Here is a 5,128-nt window from a genome sequence, read left to right as displayed (position 1 = left end):
AGCAGAGCCAACAAAGCAACCAAGAGAGCCAACTCCACTCTCGGCCGCCAACCAACTCTCGGCCAGTGTCCAGTCCGCATGGATGAGCGAGGATACGTCCAAGAAGACTGAGGAGTCCCATACCGGCTCAGTGCCAGCTCCGCAGCCCTGTCTCTTCATCCGCATCTCCTCCAGTCTCTCCGAATGGACTCTGGTGTGGCAGAGACCCAGCAGTTGGTCTCCATGGCCAAAAGACTCTCCGGGAGACAGTTCCAGAAGTCCACAAAAAAAGCACCGCAGAAGTCAAGAAAGTGCTACCCCTTGTCACACAGTCCCAAAGGGACCCGGACCAAAAGGCAAAAAAAATAATAATAATAATAGTAAAATAAAAAAAATAAAGAAATAAAAAAAATTAAAAAAAATAAATATATATATATATAAATATATATATATATATATATAACAACACATGAAAACAAGCGATAGGACAAAAGGATGACACAAGAGCAGCCAACAGCAGCTATTACATCTTGGGGGGAAAAAAATTTGAAAAAAATAATTCAAATGTTGGTGGCCCTGTAGTAAAACCTAAAGTTTGGAAGTGCTAATCCTCCCGACACGACTTAATGAATTATTGTTGCCACTATATGTCCTCAAAAATAATTATCACTCCACTTCACAAACACAGCATAAGTCCACTCCAAATGGTTACTCATGAATTGGCTAATGTTTCTCATACCTATCATTGTTTTTGTTTGATTAATTTCACTTGATTAATCATTTATTAACATTGCACACTACAAAATGATAAAAGCATGCATTATTCGTGCTGATATCGGCATGGTGTTGATAGTGAAAACATTTTTTTTACCTTTAAAATTGCAATAGGATATATTCAAAAAATGTACTTCTTAAGTGCCTATGAAATATGCTGATGGGTATAGCAGCAAATATTGGGAACACAGAAGCAATTTAGAATATTGGATATTATTCAGAATATCATTATATAGGACCTGTTTTTAATGCAAGATACATAATTTTGCAGTATTGTTCATATTTTTTTCCCGTTTAAGTTGCTTTACCTGTGATTAGCTGTGAGTACAAACGTTGTCTGTTCACAGTAGTCTGTTATAATTGCCTAATAAATGCTTATATTGTGTCAAAATGCACATCATCTTCCTTCAGAGGTTCTGAGGGAAGGGAGCGTCCATGCTTGTAAATTCCAGGTGTTTTAGAGCAGTGATTCTAAACTGTTACGTGTACCACTAGTGGATGGAGCATCTAGTGCATGGGTGTCAAACTTTGGCCCGCGGGCCAAATTTGGCCTTTGAGGCAATATCAAATTAACATTAGAGCTGGCCCGCCGGTAACACCACATTCACCGCTAATACTCATACTTGCCAACCCTCCCGATTTTCCCGGTAGACTACCAAAGTTTAGTGCCCTTCCCGAAAATCTCCCTGGGCAACCATTCTCCTGATTTCCACCTGGACAACAATATTGGGACCGTGCCTTAAAGGCACTGCCTTTAGCGTCCTCTACAACATGTCGTCACGTCCTCTTTTCCTCCATATGAACAGCGTGCTGGCCAAGTCACATAATATATGGGGCTTTCACACACACATATGCGAATGCTATGCATACTTGGTCAACAGCCATACAGGTCTCACGGAGGGTGGGCGTATAAACAACTTTAACATTGTTACAAATATGCGCCACACTGTGAACCCACACTAAACAAGAATGACAAAACACATTTCGGGAGAACACCCGCACCGTAACACAATATAAACACAACAGAACAAATACCCAGAACCCCTTGCAGCACTAACTCTTCCGGAACGCTAGAATATACACCCCCGCTACCACCAAACCCCGCCCACCTCATTTTTATTTTATTTTTTAATTTATTAGCCTGTGGAAAAGGTTAATGTTGATATCTACTTTAGAAGGCTGCAAATAGAAAATAGGTGTTTAATGTTTTTAATTAAATTGTATTTAATATACCACTGATGTTTTTTCGCTGGTTTTTTGAAAGTGGATTTTGCACCATTACATTATATAAGCTCTGCCTGTTCCATGGGAGGAAGCGCGAGCCCCCGGAGGGAACCCACGCAGTCACGGGGAGAACATGCAAACTCCACACAGAAAGATCCCGAGCCCGGGATTGAACCCAGGATTACTCAGGTCCTTCGTATTGTGAGGCAGATGCACTAACCCCTGTACCACTGTGCTGCCCTATTTAAGCCTTGCTTGTTCAATATTCATTGCAAAACTTGTTTGGGTCCCTATTAAAAGGTTAATTTGTTCAACCTTGGCCCGCGGCTTTGTTCAGTTTTAAATTTTGGCCCACCCTGTATTTGAGTTTGACACTCCTGATCTAGTGGTATGCCAAAGAATAGCCTAAACAAATGTTTAAACACAGTGTTACTGTTCAAGATGTGGCCACAAATTTTTAATATACTTGTTAAATGAAACTCTGTCTCGTTTTTAATGAATATTTAGGCCTACTATGCTACTGTACTTTAGTGTTGGTGGTACTTGAAGAGCCAAGTTTTTTCAGAGGTGGTACTTGGTGAAAAATGTTTGAGAACCACTGATTTAGAGGAAAGTCCCACACAACACCCACCGGAGTGTGGCAATAAAATGTTAATAAGAGGTGGTGTTCAGACAAACACCCATACATTAACTGTGCAGACACATAATAGTGGGGTGCGACACAAATGCGCTCTGTAGTGTGACAGTTAATCAACACCGGCAGAATAACATACAGCGTTAAACTGTGAAAAAGAAAACCTCAACATGTTAAAATGGAAATGCACAAAAAAAAAGAAAAAAAGAGTGCATTTGTAGACAAATTGGCTTGAACACAGGGCACAATGTGCAAGCAACTCTTTTAAATTTAGTAATAAAATCAATAACCAAAATAATACTGGAAACAGCAAACTTGGCTTTTCTCCGGGTGTTTGGGTTAGGGTATATGGAGACACTAAAATAGGTGTGAATGTGAGCGAATGGTTATTTGTGTGCTACTGGTTGTGCCCTGTGATATCTGACCAGTCTCAGGGGCCATCCATCATCTTCCGCTTATCCGAGGTTGGGTCGCGGGGGCAGCAGCCTAAGCAGGCAAGCCCAGACTTCCCTCTCCCCAGCCACTTCGTGTAGCTCTTCCCGGGGGATCCCGAGGCGTTCCCAGGCCAGCCGGGAGACATAGTCTTCTCAACGTGTCCTGGCTCTTCCTCGTGGCCTCCTACCGGTTGGACGTGCCCTAAACACCTCTCTAGGGAGGCGTTCGGGTGGCATCCTGACCAGATGCCCGAACCACCTCATCTGGCTCCTCTCGATGTGGAGGAGCAGCGGCTTTACTTTGAGTTCCTCCCGGATGGCAGAGCTTCTCACCCTATCTCTAAAGGGAGAGCCCCGCCACCCGGCGGAAGAAACTCATTTCGACCGCTTGTACCTGTGATCTTATCCTTTCGGTCATGACCCAAAGCTCATGACCATAGGTGAGGATGGGAACGTAGATCGACCGGTAAATTGAGAGCTTTGCCTTCCGGCTCAGCTCCTTCTTCACCACAACCAATCGATACAACGTCCGCATTACTGAAGACGCCGCACAGATCCGCCTGTCGATCTCACGATCCACTCTTCCCCCACTCGTGAACAAGACTCCTAGGTATTTGAACTCCTCTACTTGGGGCAGGGTCTCCTCCCCAACCCGGAAATGGCACTCCACCCTTTTCCGGGCGAGAACCATGGACTCAGACTTGGAAGTGCTGATTCTCATTCCGGTCGCTTCACACTCGGCTGCAAACCGATCCAGTGAGAGCTGAAGATCCCGGCCAGATGAAGCCATCAGGACCACATCATTTGCAAAAAGCAGAGACCTAATCCCGTAGTCACCAAACCGGATCCCCTCAACGCCTTGACTGCGCCTAAAAATTCTGTCCATAAAAGTTATGAACAGAATCGGTGACAAAAGAGCCGCTTTGGCGGAGTCCAACCCTCACTGGAAATGTGTTCGACTTACTGCCAGCAATGCGGACCAAGCTCTGACACTGATCGTACAGGGAGCGGACTGCCACAATAATACTCTCTGAGCACTCCCCACAGGACTTCCCGAGGGACACGGTCGAATGCCTTCTCCAAGTCCACAAAACACATATAGACTGGTTGGGCAAACTCCCATGCACCCTCAAGAACCCTGCCGAGAGTATAGAGCTGGTCCACAGTTCCACAACCAGGACAAAAACTACACTGTTCCTCCTGAATTCGAGGTTCGACTATCCGGCGTAGCCTTCTCTCCAGTACACCTGAATAAACCTTGCTGGGAAGGCTGAGGAGTGTGATCCTCAGTCTCAGGGGCATCCCAGGAAATCAACAAGTCCCATACAGTATAGTAAAGGAAAATATTGATTTTCTTCAGCTTTCGTTTACTCCATTCAATGAAAGTCAAAATGTCAACATTAAGAATGAGCTCTGGGCCTTATTGTGTCAAATAATGACAAGCATTTGTTGGAAATGCTCTCTTTTACCATCACTACTGGTAACAGTTTCTTTATATTGTTTGGTTGATTTTCTTTTTTGTTATTTGGACCCCGCTGCAAACTGCGCCTTCAAAATAAAACAATGACACTTTAGAGACACTAAAACAACATCACGCAGGTAAAATAGGCGTATTCGTTATTATTGTTGCAAATGTATGATTGTTGATTAAGATATTGTATTTGATGTAGTTGAATTGTGCATCCGCTGATGTTTGCCACCATCACAATTAAAATCATTAGTATAATTACCCGAATATGAGACAACACTGAATATAAAAACTGCCCCCCCCCAAACCTAGGTTTTTATATTAGCAATAACTGCAACATTGTAATAGAAAAACAAAATAGGACTGGACTGGAAAGTACTTTGGCGCCACCTGTCGGTTTGCATGAGTAAATCTACAGACCGCGAACGTAAACCCTCACAATTTTTGCACTTTTTTTTTTTTAGGTGTATATTTTTTTTTTTTAAATACAAATGGCTATTAAAAATTTGTTTGATAATCGGTATCTTTCCCAAACATGTTCTCAGCTTGAGAAAGATCCACTTAGAAACAACAGACTTGAGACAATTAGTCATGAAAATATGTTATTAAACCAAA

This window comes from Nerophis ophidion, linkage group LG01 (genome assembly GCF_033978795.1).
Source record: "Nerophis ophidion isolate RoL-2023_Sa linkage group LG01, RoL_Noph_v1.0, whole genome shotgun sequence".
In the NCBI taxonomy this organism is placed as follows: Eukaryota; Metazoa; Chordata; class Actinopteri; order Syngnathiformes; family Syngnathidae; genus Nerophis; species Nerophis ophidion.
The sequence above is the reverse complement of the archived record's forward strand: the minus strand, read 5'-3'. Positions refer to the sequence as shown.